This window comes from Xyrauchen texanus, chromosome 2 (genome assembly GCF_025860055.1).
Source record: "Xyrauchen texanus isolate HMW12.3.18 chromosome 2, RBS_HiC_50CHRs, whole genome shotgun sequence".
In the NCBI taxonomy this organism is placed as follows: Eukaryota; Metazoa; Chordata; class Actinopteri; order Cypriniformes; family Catostomidae; genus Xyrauchen; species Xyrauchen texanus.
In genome coordinates, this window is record NC_068277.1 from 9,688,609 (window position 1) to 9,703,590 (window position 14,982).

The 14,982-nt window shown below is 37.5% G+C and overlaps 1 protein-coding gene across 1 annotated transcript in view; it reads right to left on the reverse strand.

Moving 5' to 3' along the window:
• LOC127660255 (BTB/POZ domain-containing protein 10-like) overlaps positions 1-12,139 on the reverse strand; it is a 28,444-nt gene extending 16,305 nt beyond the window's left edge. Inside the window, exons 1-2 of the mRNA XM_052150395.1 lie at positions 12,130-12,139; positions 10,825-10,952 (exon numbers count right to left, since the gene is read on the reverse strand). The gene's annotated coding sequence lies outside the window, so the exon portion shown is untranslated. The remainder of the gene's footprint in view (positions 1-10,824; positions 10,953-12,129) is intronic.
• Positions 12,140-14,982: the final 2,843 nt, after the last annotated feature.

A 14,982-nucleotide genomic window follows, 5' to 3' on the forward strand; every position in this document is an offset into this window, starting at 1 on the left:
GCTAATATGGTGGAACTACAACATTTACATAGCAATTCTATGTGCCAGAGTGTCACCACACCCTCTATTTTCCAACACAAATCTAACATATTTAAAGCGAGTACTATCCAAATAGACTTGTAAATAGCAGTGGATGAGACATCTTTTCCAAAGGATTGAGATAGGGTGTTTTTTACAGCTTCTATTCCAGTCGATCAGGAAATTCCTGGAGTAAACTCAGCTTGATGTCATGAGTGTAATGTACAGGACAAATATGGCTTGCGCCCTGATTGTTCTGACACATTTAGGGTGTATGTGGGTCAATGATGCACTAGAATTTAAGAGCTATTTACTTGTTTGTTTGTTTTTGGCATTGTTAAAATATTTTAAAGGTTTTGGACTGAACAATGATGTTTAACATTTTTATTTAAATTAGTTTAATGTGCTTTACCAAGTTAATCTGTTCTTGAAATGTTTCTCATGATCTTAAAAACCTTTTGATCTGAAGGCGTATACCTAAATGTTTGAAATTAGTTTTGAAGAGAAAAATTTAATTGTGCCAGTATATTAATTTAATTACAAAACAAAAAAAAAGGTTTTGAAATGGATGACTTGGACCAAATAATTAAGAAAAGAAGCCACTAATTGCCCAGCATATGGGAACTCCAATACGGTTTAACAAGCATCCCAGGGTGATCAAGAAGCTGGTTTAGAAAATGCAAGAGTACAGTACATTTCTGCAAAATCTAGGCAAAGTGTGACCATTTTGAAGATGCTAAAATATAACAGTTTTGATTTATTTTAGTCACAACATAATTATTTCATAGTTGTGATGACTTTACTATTACTCTAAAATGTTAAAAAAATAAAAAGAATAAGTAAGTGACCCTAAACATTTGAACAGTAGCATACACACACACAACTGTGCAAAAGGTTTAGGCACATAAGATGTTTAAAAAAACATTTGTCTTAAGATGGTTATTTATATCGGCTACTTTAGTGAGTCAATAGGAAATATTAATGTTATACTCCCAAACATTACTTTTGAAAATAGAATATAAGAACAAGGAGCCCTGCAACAGATGGCATGGCCCTCAATGAACCCCCCCCCAACCCAACCTCGGATCAGTCTAAGATTACACAAAAAGACAGAATTGAGACAGCCTAAATAAAGAACTGTGGCGAATTCTCCAAGAAGCTTGAACATCCTGTCTGCCAACAACCAAGAAAAACTGTGTCCAGGTGTAAGCAGGAGAATTGGTGCTGTTTTGAAGGCAAAAGTGCTCACAACAAATATTGATGTAGCTCTTTTTCTGTTTACTGGACTTTGTATGACATTAATTGAATAATATTCATTATTTTTTTTTTGTACGAAATCCTCACTCTGAAAGTTTTTCACAAGTGCCTAAACTTTTGTACTGTATATATTATACACAAACATATATATATATATATATATATAAAATAGAAAAGAAAAAAGGAAATGTTTACTGTTGGTGGCACTACAAAGTTTGAGTGACACATCACTTGGTCTGGGGACATTTCAGAGCCTAACCTATCAGCCTGCAAAATTTCAGAACTTTCCTCCAAAGAGTTCTAGGGGCTGCCATAAACTCCCAGCTAGATAAATTAAAATAAGAGGAACAAAAAGTAATATAGCTGCAAGCAGTAATAAGGGGGCCAACATCCAAAACGGCAAGCAATGCAGCACACGACCGCATACGACACACACAGCAAACCGAACCCACTTTGCAAGACGCCTCAGGGAAGAATTTAACCCATGCCCCTCCGTTTCACATTTCTGCACACTTTCCACTGCACCACACAACCACAGAACTAACAGCCATCAAAAGAGACATACCAAGCTGAGAGTCAGCAGGTTTTGAATAAAAAACCTCTGCCATTTTCTAAGAACGTAATGGTATAAAAAGTTGCTTAAATTGACTAAGCATTTTAACCACTATGTGGCGCTGTCTCCAAACTGCTCAGGTACCCTCAAGGCATGTCGAAGACGCATACTGACATACCAAGCTGGCAGTCAGCAGGTTTGGAATAATAAAAATAACATTATGAAATTCTTCTCCGACATTTTCTGAAGACTTAGACTAAGAGAGTAATGATACATAAAATGTTGTTTAAACTGATTAAGCATTTTGACAAATGTGGCGCTGCCTCCAATCTGCTCAGATATCCTCAAGACATGATGTTGATAATGCATACCAATTTTCTTTCAAATCCAACAATGTCTTCAAACAACAGAACTTAAAATAAAAAAAAAAAATCTATATTCTGAAAAGGCAGTATGGCTGATAAGGTAAAAATAGGTATTGTTGAAATCTGCATGTCCCAATGAGTCCAAAGAAAAGCACATCATTTTAGGACATATCGTTTAAAAGTTCCGGGTAAAAATAGCAGTTTTTCTTAACCCATATGTGGTGCGTTCACCAAACCGTGCATACCCTATGAAACATATCAAGTTTCATATCGATAGCACAAATGGTTGCCAAGACACTACCTGTTTTATGTCTACCTCGTTAACTTGTCAATGCCGTAACTTTTAAACAAAGACAAAAACTCATTTTCAGGATTTGTTTGGGAAAAATCAAAGAAAAGTGAATTGTTTGAACTGGTACAATAGAGTTAGTCTTAGAGGTCCCTAATTTGCTATGGGGACTTTTCATGGCCACCCCTATCAGTGTGCCACATTTCATAAATTGTCTAAGAACAGCTCTATGGGTTCCCATAGACTACCACTGGGGAGGATGAATAACAACAATAATACTAGCGGATACAATAGGTGCCATAGCACCTTCCATGTTTGGCCCCTAAATAAATAAATAAATAAATAAATAAATAAATAAATATATATAAAATAATGAATTAATGAACTAAAATGAGTATATAAGACTTTTTTGCAAGATGTGAAAGTAGCTTATATTAAGTGGAAACCAGGACATATTTCCAGAGACAATGTTCATCAATGTTCACACCGCACCACATGATGTTTTTCTAGTTCAGTCAGATTTACATTTACATATTTGGCAGAGGCCTTTATCCAAAGCGACTTACAGTGCACTTATTACAGGGACAATTCCCCAATCTCCAATTGGAGTTAAGTGCCTTGCTCAAGGACACAATGTTGGTGGTTGTGGGGATCAAACCAGCGACCTTCTGATTAACAGTTATGTGCTTTAGCCCACTACGCCACCACTCCAGTACACAACTCCACAGGCAAAACGAATTGGCCCCCCCCTCAGCAAATCAGGCATTATTCCAACACAAGGCCACTATTAATTTTCTAGCCTAATCAAATTACTGATTTTTTTTTTTTAAACACAATTTTAAGTATCTTTTTGTCATGCAAGCACCTCAACTAAAGATTTTATGTTTGTCATTCCCACATATTGTGTAACCATATATTTCTACTTTAGACACCTGAGGAGTGTAGTAAATACATGTTGGCACATGAGCTTGCAGAATGATTTATGTCAAAACAAGTATAAAGGCTTGGTCACACATACTGCTAAAATGATATATCTTTCCATTGTGAATATTTAGCGTAGCTGTGTACGAAGCACCGCCAACAAAGAGGTCACTGCCAAACCAAGCAACTTCCCATTTGTCAACTATACGAATTGCTGTCCAAGTTCACCAAACTTGAACTCCACGTGAAATATTGCAGATTCCCATTGAGGTGACTATTTCGAACCGGAATTCCACTGTTCAAAGGTATTTGTAACCGCACCGTAATACTTTAAGTTGAATCTTCAGCTAGTTAAAACCCATATAGTTGACCTTTGAAAACTGTAGCAAGAGAGGTCAAGTGACTCACAAGGTGATAAACTGGTTCATTTGGTAATCAACACTTACAAGGAAGTATGAATTGCTGCATTTTACCTCATCCTGTGTGTGCAGTGTTTGAGTAATAGTGTTTACAGATGGAAAGTTTACAAGACTAGTGATGCTGGTTGAGCCCCAAGAAGCAGACCCTTCACTAATACCATCATATAAAACACAAAGTCACAACCAATACACCGCTTTAACACTTCGAATAAGTGAAAATAATGGAAATAAAATTAAACGTTTTCTTGGAAGATAAAATCCTCCTTAAAATTTGATTAAGAAAGTCAGCAGTACACTGAATATACATTGGACAAAATATCCAACCAAAAGTGACATCTTCTGCAATTAAAAGGTGCTAAACCGGAGTTAAAATTTGGTCTGTTCGAACAAACAGTTGATTAGGCTAGATCGCTTCAGAAGACATGGATTAAATAACTAGAAGGTATTCAAAATCGTGAGAGGTGAAAAAGGTCAAAGCCATAGCAGGTGTTCAATGGATATATTTTCAGTTGATTTTTGTTGTTGTTGCTGCATTTAACCCTTTCGCACGTACGATCAAACCAGTGTGATTGCACTAGACTGGGTGTACAGCAAATAGGGACTGAAACTTTTTTTTTTTAAATGAACCAACTGCTCAAATAGTCTTTATCCATATCTTTATTTTTCTACATTACAAACATTAAACTTTTATTTTTTGATGATTTGAAAGTCAATACCGTTGGAGCTGAATGTTTTGATGCAGCGATGCGGCCATGTTTTCTGAGGTCAAACAAAGAATGTAAAAAACTAGTTAGTCCACTTGGGTCTTCTCCCATTTCATCCAGCACTCATTCTCCCCACTTCCAGTGCAACAAGTGGAAGGGCTAAGTTTTTAGAACCTTCCATGCTTGAAGAACTCAGAATCCCATCCAATCCAATTACATTTTTAATTAGATATAATTTATCCTCAAGTGAATCTGCTGTGAATTGTAAGGTGACATTTTTTGAAATTACAGATGGTTGGGTAAAAATATTGATTTTATGATGCATAGATATCTTCATTTGATCTCAATATCGATTCTTAAATCCCAAGATCGATCATTTTACTCTTTGAGCAACCCTCCACTAGAATGAGAGGAAATCACTCACTTTTGCAACCAAATTTTGCGCTATATGATCAAATGAGTATATTTGGCAACTGGCTGGTACATTTCAACAGTGAATGAATTGTGTAGACCTTATTTACGCTAGCGCCATCTTTGATTTTTAATGGGAATGTCAACGAGGCTGTGAGGGAATGACACCTCTTCAATTGCATAAATAGTATAAAGTAGTGATGTACCGAAATGAAAATTCTGGGCCGAAAAAGAAAATTCAGGATGCACTTGGCTGAAAACCGAAAATTTTAAAATAGGTTTTTTTTTAAATAATTTTTAATTAATTAATTTCATGAATTTAATTCATCTGAATTGAAAAACTACAAACCAATAAAATGATCACACTTTTATTGAAAGTAACGCACCAAAATTGGACAAAAAAAATATTAAAACATTATTAAATATATTAGCCTATTCTTTATTCAGTTCTTTAACATTCAAATTTAACATTCAGATTTTTTTTTACCAATTATCCAAATAATGTAACGTTCTAGAAAACGATGTGAAAATGAGATGCAAAATAGCAGTCAATTAATGAACTTAGCAGCTCTAGTATAGCATCTTGCAAATTCAAAAAGTTGAAATATGCTACACAGTCATTTTAATGAAAACAACAGGCAAAACACAGAACGGCAGAGGGCCTCTATTCTGTTTATGCAAATGTATTTCCACTTTAATATAAAATGATTGCGCAAAACACCAGCAATAGAACTAAAACCAACCTCAAACTCTAAATGACAGATGTAGCCTCAAGTGAAGAACAAAGTTTTGCAGGGCTAAACCTATTTTAATGTAATTGCTATACACATAGCAAATTGGACTGCTTTACATTTAAGAAAAGTGGCAGGTTTCTCTTCAAGAACAAAAGTTGCTCAGCTTTCTGGCAGGAGAGACGGTTCCTCTTCTCATCAAGAACATGAGATGCTGCACTGAATAGTTTCTCTCACTCTCTGTGCTGGTGCTTGGGGCAGATAAATACCTGCGAGCGGTCCGCGATCTTTGTTCATGTAGCAGTATTCAAGAGGATTGCCGCGTTCGCGTGATAGGAGCGTGAAGCAATCCTCTGTGTTCTGCAACTGCATTCGGGTCCTTGGAAAACAAATAATGTGCGAGAAAGGGCAGCCGGTGGAATTTGTGGTGCCCCCCTAGGGAGTTGGTGCCCTACGCAGACTGCGTAGAATGCGTATAGGGAGAGGCGGTACTGCATTGAAGTATTTCCACAATATCAGGAAGATAAGACCCTTCCTATCTGAACATGCCACACTACTGCTTGTTCAGTCATTTGTCATAACTAGACTGGACTACTGTAACTCTCTCACTGCAGGCTAGGGCTGGGCAAAAAATCGATTTAATCGATTTATCGATTTTGTAGTTTAAAACGATTTTTATTTTACAAACTCGAGTTTTTTGCCACAATAGTTTTTTCGGACTTTTCCGCGTTTCGTCCTTGTGCGTTACCGTAGCGCGATATGAGCCAGCCCCCGCCCCGCGTAACACAGTCAAAACAACATGGCAGCGTGTAGCAGAGAACTAACGTTACTTCCAAAGAAAGGCACAGGTAATTCCGTAATTTGGAACTGGTTTGGTTTTGATGCAGCAGACAAAAAAACACAGACGAAGCCTTGCTGCAAAATATGTTTCAAGGCTGTTGCTACTGGAAGCAGCAGTACAACAAATCTTTTCCAGCACCTGAGGAATAAACATCGCGAAGAATGGGAGAAGTGCAGCCGGCTCCGTAGCGAAAACGGCTCCTCTAGCACACCTGCTAAAAAGCAAACTACACTTCCTGAGAGCTTTACAAACTGTGTGCCTTATGATAAGAACGGAGCGCGATGGAAAGCGATTACAGAGGCGATCACGTTTTATATTGCCACAGACATGCTGCCAATTTATTCTGTGGAAAAGCGAGGCTTTAATCACATGCTGAAAGCATTAGATGCGAGGTACGTTGTCCCCAGTCGCAAGTATTTCGCCGATGTAGCGCTGCCTCACCTGTACAATACAACTCGGGAAAAGATCCGCAGTGAGCTGGAGGAGATGCAGTTTTACTCAGCCACAACGGACCTGTGGTCCAGCCGGACGATGCAGCCATATCTGAGTCTGACGGTTCACTACATCAACATTAGTTGGACTCTGCGCAGCATCTGCCTTCAGACAGCGTATTTCCCTGACAACCACAATGGTGAGATAATTGCCCATGGCTTAAAAGACGCTCTCAGCTCCTGGGGACTTTCGGAGGAACGACTCGTCTGCATGACGACTGATAGTGGCACCAACAAGCCCTTAAGGACAACAACTGGCCCAGCTTGCAGTGTTTTGGCCACAGACTCCACAACGCTATAGGTAAGAGTTGGTGTAAGAATAAATAGGTGCACATACTTGCACATTGTAAAGTACTGTTTGCACATAATTTAATAGCCAGAACATTATGGAGCTATTATTGTGTCTTTATTACATGTGAGAAAATCCGGTGGAAGCTGCATCAGCCCAACTTTCCAAGGCTAAGCTTACTGGCTAAAAAATATCTTTCTATTCCAGCCACAAGTGCCCCCTCAGAAAGGGTATTTAGTGTGGGTGGGGGAATAGTTACCTGCAACCGGGCCTGCCTTAAGCCAGAGGTTGTGGACAGGCTCATCTTTCTTGCAAAAAATGTTTAGAATGAGCATGCACAATGTTTCAGAGATCTAACAAGCACGTTGTTATAGATAAAAGTTTACATTTGTTCACTCTTTGAGCAGGCTATATGTCTGCCACAGGCATGTTTCATTTTTTTATATTCACACTATACTGAGAAGAGTTTATTTTTTTAATTGTAATGTTATATGTTACAAAATTTGTAATTATCTGATTTCTTGAACAGAAAATTTAAGCTACTGTGAAGTTGTTGCACTTTTGCTTAAACCTGGGTTAAAGCTTGAAATTGTTGAATGACAGAGCCTCATTTACTTTTTGTTTTGGGATTCTACGCATTTTAACTCTTGAGGACAATCATAGCAATAAAGTTGCACTTTTGACACTATATCTGATGTCTGCAGTCATTTTTTAAGTGCATTGAAAAAAAAAAAATCGAATCGAAACTCGAACTTTTCTTTAAAAATCGAAGATTTTTTTTTTTGGCAAAATCGCCCAGCCCTACTGCAGGCCTCCCTGCATGTGCAATTAAACCTCTGCAAATGATCCAGAAAGCAGCAGCATGTCTGGTCTTTAATTAACCAAAGAGAGCGCATATATTACACCTCTCTTTGTCTCTCTCCACTGGCTGCCGGTTGATGCACGTATCAAATTCAAGGCTCTGATGCTGCAACAATCACTGGGTCTGCTCCAACATACCTAAAATCATTTCTGCAGAGCTACACACCCACTTGAAGCCTGCGGTCGGCTAAGGAAAATCGCCTTGTTGTACCAACACAAAGAGGCACCAAAACACTTTTTCTGACTTTCAGCTTCATCATACCATGTTGGTGGAATGACCTTCCCAACTCACTCTCAGCAGACTCACTCTATGTCTTAAAAAAATAAAGCGACTTAAAATGCATCTTTTCCAAGAGCACTTCAAACATTTTTATAAATAAAATTGCACTTGTATATGTTGTGAATACTATTCTGATCCTAGTGACACTTTTGTACCACTGTCTCCTTAAGATGATTTGCTCTTTTGTAAGTCGCTTTGGATAAAAGTGTCTGCCAAATGAGTAAATGTAAATGGAAATCTGTCTCAATCCCCAGCAATTATTACAGCACACATGGGGAGATCATCAGTACAGGATAGGTATAGGCGATACTTATTTTCTTTTCAATCCGATACCAAGTACTTTTAGGCCAATATCACCGATACCTCTACTGAATTAAATTATGAATTTTTGGGATATAATGATTAATATATATATGGGCCTAAACAGAACATTATTAGGCTGCTTTGTTTACCCTTTAAAAATGAGTTAGAATAAGCCACATATAAAACCTTAAAATTAAACAGATATTATTATATGGTAACTATTACTAAAACCACGTTACCATATGGATAATACTGTAATGCTGCAGTAAAACCATGGTTAATTGTATCAAAACCTTGCTTTCTGCCAAAAAGAAAGAAAAAAAACATGGTTACTACAGTCATGGTGAATACAATATTACTACAGTAAATCCATGGTAAGTTTTCATAAGGGTATCATTTATTAACAAGGATTACGGATCATTATCAATGTTTTAATGACTCTGAATTTAAATAAACCTGTAAAAATGGTCAAACAAGCCCATTATAATACATGTCACGTCTAGGTTTGTCATTACTCGGTGTGAATAACTGTTTTTCTGTCATTACCTCAGGGAAGTTTCAGTTGTTGCTGTTTCCCAGCGTGGTGTGTCATGGTAAGTTTTCATAAAAGGTATCATTTATTAATGAGGATTACGGATCATCATCAATGTTTTAGCAACTCTGAATTTAAGAAGCCTGTAAAAATTGTCACACAAGACCATTATAATAAATGTCATGTCTAGGTTTGTCAATAATTGGTCTGAACTCCAGATGCTGTTTTCCTGTCATTACCTCAGGAAAGCACTGCTCACTCTTTAAACGAGCGCAATGACTGAAAGGGCGAGCGCTGTCTGAATGCTAGTGTATTTTAGCATTTCTGTGGGTCAAGATGAGCATAAGAAAAAAATAGTTCCGGTGCCATGCAACATTTCGCTCATATAATAATTTGTTCCCACTTTGAAGCTTATGAGATGCATTAATATTCATGTTATCTAAATAATAAGATCACAATTCAGAAACGATATTTTTATGCGCGGATCGATATTCATAATACCACATCAGTATCGATACTTTAGTATCGATCCGCGCATCCCTAGTACAGGAAAACCTCATGTGCGAAAGCTTAGTTAAGCATTTAAGCTTAAATGTACCCCTTTTAAAAGTATTGGTATTAAAACGTAAAACATTTTTACCAAACAATTTGTGGCAAATTAGCTTAAAAAAAGGGACTTTAGCCAAAAAAGGTGAGTAGTTTGAATCCCTGCAATAGAGTCGTATGGATTATTTTAATGGTGCCTTTATGTGCTTTTATGGAGTTTAAAAACTGTCACCATTCACTTGGATTATATGGAGCGGAGATGTTCTTCTAAAAACCTTCCTATGTGGTCTGCAGATTAAGCATATAAACGTAAAAAAATATATTAAAAAATTAGTTACACACTTCGGCTTCGAGCAACACTTTAAAATGCACCCAAGTGGCATCTGTAAACAAATCATGACAGATCAGAACTAACTTTCCTTTTTTGCCATTACTTTTAATGGCCCTAACTGGCCTAGATTTATGGGCTCTGGCAGAGGAAATGTGCTGTTTATTTTATGATTAGCTATGGATATGGTTCATGTAAAATACATGGTTTAAACGTTTGATAACCACAAAGCATCCAGAATGTGACTATTTTAATGGTGCCTGTAATTTTATAACTCAAGACCCAACAAACTCTTTTTTTATTTTTATTTTATTTAGGATTTTAGCTAAAGTCTTTGATTAGAAAATCGTGCTTGTGCCATCTTTCTTGAAATTGACAAAATGGCCCTAATTTCAAATCCCAACCAATTCTTTAAGAGACTAAATTAACATGATCGGACAAACAACAATTAGTTTGACCATTCAAGCTGAAGTCTCGTGGCGTGTCACCCCGCCAGAGACTCGATACATGACACGACTGTCTCGAGACTGTAGATTGTTTTACAAAGAACGATTTTTAATTAAATGTGTACACGTGTCTCGTGTATATGCGGTAAAGCAGCGCTATCGTTACTGAACTATCAGCTAGCCACCGAAGCTAAACAACAATAACAGCTGTTTGGATTAAACATGAACCAGATTCTTACCTTCTACAATGTCGTGGGCATAGTTGGTTGAATAGTTGACTTCTTCGGTATTGACCCGTGAGGTAATCAGGGAAATATGTGAAGCGGAGCTACAGCCTTTTTGAAAAAGCGAATTTGATCCCTAACAGCTGACAGGAAACGAGACTTTAAAAAAAGTATCGCGGGAACTCTATGATTTATTTATTTATTTTCAAATAATACGAAATATATAAAGACAGACAGACAGAAAAAAGGAAAGAAAGAAAGAATAAAGATAGGAAGATGAAAGAAAGAAAGAAAAAAAGAAAAAAGCAAAGAAAGAAAGGATAAAGATAGGAAGATGAAAGAAATAAAGAAAGACAGACAGAAAAAAGAATGAAAAAAGGAAAGAAAGAATAAAGATAGGAAGATGAAAGAAAGACAGAAAAAAGGAAAGAAAGAATAAATAGGAAGATGAAAGAAAGACAGAAAAAGGAAAGAAAGAAAGAAAGAAAGAATAAAGAGGAAGATAAGAGAGAAAGAAAGACAGACAGAAAAAAGAAACAAGGAAAGAAAGAAAGGATAAAGATAGGAAGATGAAAGAAAGAAAGAAAGAAAGAAAGAAACACAGAAAAAAGAAAAAAGCAAAGAAAGAAAGGATAAAGATAGGAAGATGAAAGAAATAAAGAAAGACAGACAGAAAAAAGAATGAAAAAAGAAAAGAAAGAAAGAATAAAGACAGGAAGATGAAAGAAAGAAAGACAGACAGACAGACAGACAGACAGACAGAAAAAAGAAAGAAAAAAGGAAAGAAAGAATAAAGATAGGAAGATGAAAGAAAGACAGAAAAAAGGAAAGAAAGAATAAAGATAGGAAGATGAAAGTAAGAAAGACAGAAAGAAAAAAGGAAAGAAAGAATAAATAGGAAGATGAAAGAAAGACAGAAAAAAGGAAAGAAAGAAAGAATAAAGAGGAAGATAAGAGAAAGAAAGACAGACAGAAAAAAGAAACAAGGAAAGAAAGAAACAATGATAGAAAGAAAGAATAAAGATAGGAAGAAAGAAAGAAAGAAAGAAAGAAATAGTAAAGTTAGGAAGATGAAAGAATGAAAGAAAGGAAGAAAGAAAGACAGAAAAAAGAAATAAAAAAGGAAAGAAAGAATAAAGATAGGAAGATGAAAGAAAGATAGATAGATAGATAGATAGATAGATAGATAGATAGATAGATAGATAGATAGATAGATAGATAGATAGATAGATAGATAGATAGATAGATAGATAGATAGATAGAAAACGAAAGAAAGACAGATGGATAGAAAAAAGAAAGAAAGAAAGTAACTTCACTTACTGTGTCCCCTTTTATGCACTGATGATATTTAGAGTTCAGTAGCTCAGTTTTGTCAATGTCAGTTTAAGATCCAGGCTGCACCTCCCTCCTTTCTTTAACATCTCAAGATGTGTTGTTCAGCGTTGTAATTGTGCGTTGTGCTCTTCCTCTTTTTGTATGCACAAGTCCTCTCCCGTTGGTCAATGATGATCTATCTTCATTATTGATGGTGACGTCATCCATGCTTTGATGGAGACTGGCATGTACATGCTGACACATGACTACCCACCACTAATTTTGTTTTCATCACCTTGGTCAAGCCCACCGCGATCACAGTGCTGTAGAACTAGTGCCATGTACGGCTATGGCGGTCAGACAGAGTGCCAACTTCAACAAAGTAAACATATATTTTCCCAAAATACACACATAACATATAGTTCTGTGAATTTCTACATATATCACATGTATGGATAAATGCATTAGGCTGTATAAGTTAAAACAATCTTTTCTTTTCATATTTGCACATGTCATTTAGAATATACAGTGTGTCGCAAACAAATAGTGGAATTGAAAATATGCACATATGGATCCAGCTCCATTCCTGCTTTGTTTTGGACTCCACTGCTTCGTGTCGCTGTGTGATGATGACTAATAGCAGCCAGTGCCTTCCAAACATCACTTCAGTCTGTTATGATGGACTTCAGAGGATGTACTGATGCCAACTCCAACCATAAGACATGGGATACTTCATATGCTATTGCCTGAACCTTGGATTTAGGATGGACCACACCGAACCTCACCGAAATTACCGGCCAGGTTGAACTGCGATGTACCTCACTGATCTCTGCCTGCATCACCTCAGTCTATTGATGGACTCTTGAAATGGAATACATAGACTATCAACTGCCAACAAGAGCCTTCATCAGCCAACTAACAAGGACAATGCATCTATGTGAACTTCTGCAGTTAATCCAGGATGGACTTCAAAGACATTGGTCATTAATCTTACAGTTCATACAAAATCTTTGTTTAAACACTGACCCATAAAACGTACTTAGTTTAATAATTTTAAATCATGACTTGCACTATACGTTATAGTGCACTATATGCACCATTGTACCAGTACCAAAGCATGCTGCTGCAGTGGCCCACAATGACTTCCGCCCCGTTGCTCTTACTCCCATCATAGCGAAGTGTTTTGAGAGGCTGGTCCTCTCCCACCTGAAAACATGTCTGCCCCCAACACTGGACCCATATCAGTTCGCCTACAAACACAACAGGTCAACTGAGGATGCTATCGCCTCAGCTCTTCACCCCGCCCTGACTCACTTGGACAATAATAACACGTATGTCAGGATGCTATTCATTGTTTTCAATTCTACCTTCAATAATGTGATCCCATCCAAGCTGATCTCCAAGCTCACCGATCTTGGCATTAGCCCCTCCCTCTGCAACTGGACCCTGGACTTCCTCAATAACAGACCACAGTCTGTTAGGATAAGCAACCACAAATCCTCCACCCTCACTTTGAACACTGGTGCACCACAGGGCTGTGTGCTGAGTCCAATCCTCTACTCCCTCTTCACCCTCGACTGCATACCTGAGTATGGCTCCAACTCCATAATCAAGTTTGCAGATGACACCACGGTGGTAGGCCTGATCAGCGGCGAAGATGAGACGGCCTACAGGGAAGAGGTACAGCACCTGGTAGTGTGGTGTGCCAACAACAATCTCACACTCAACTCCCAGAAGAACAAGGAACTGATTGTGGACTACCGGCGGACTAGGAAAGGACACATACACACTCCCATCTACATTGATGGGGACGAAGTGGAGCGTGTGACAAGCTTCAAGTTCCTGGGTGTCCATATCTCTGAGGATCTTTCCTGGACATACAACACCTCCACTCTGATTACTTCCTTAGGAAGCTAAGGAAAGCTCACCTGTCCTCCCATATCCTGCTGAATTTGTACCGCTGCACTATTGAAAGTGTCTTAACAAACTGCATCACAGTGTGGTATGGCAACTGCACTGTCTCAGACCAGAAGGCACTCCAGCGGGTGGTGAAAACTGCCCAATACATCACTGGTGTCCAGCTACCCTCCATCAATGACAGTCACAATAAACGCTGCCATCTGGGAGACGCTATAGGAGCTGTCGCACCAGCAGACTCAGGAACAGTTTCTTTCCCTCAGCTGTCAGCCTAATGAACTCTAATCTCAGGTGCTGAACACTACATCCCACCTGAACTTCATATTTGTATTTTTCTTTTATTAATTTATATATATTTATTTAAAAATATCTATATATATTTTTGCACATTCCCTTGCACATAACATCTACCTCCTGATGCTGCTTGCACTGTTATTGCCACCAGCCATATACATATATTTACACATTCACATACTTATACCTCATTCTGTACAATGCACCTTCAGTTTATGCTTCTTCATTTGCACCTTGTACTGTATTATAGACATTTGCATTGAGCTGGTCTCTGCTTCTCTACATCATAACTTTGCACTCAAAAACCCATATTGTATATTGTATATACTTGCATATTTCTATATATATATACATACTATATATACATATTGCTATTTGCACTTCTGGTTAGATGCTAACTGCATTTCATTGGCTCTGTACTTGTATTTTGCACAATGACAATAAAGTTGAATCTAATCTAATCTAATCTAATCTATACATAAGTAATATTTGCATAATATTCATGATGTTAGCCAGAGGGGAACTGGCACCCACAGTGAGTCTGGTTTCTCCCTAGGTTATTTTTCTCCCATTGACCAACGTCTTATGGAGTTTTGTGTTCCTTGCCACAGTCGCCTTCAGCTTGCTAATTTTTAAACACAATTCACA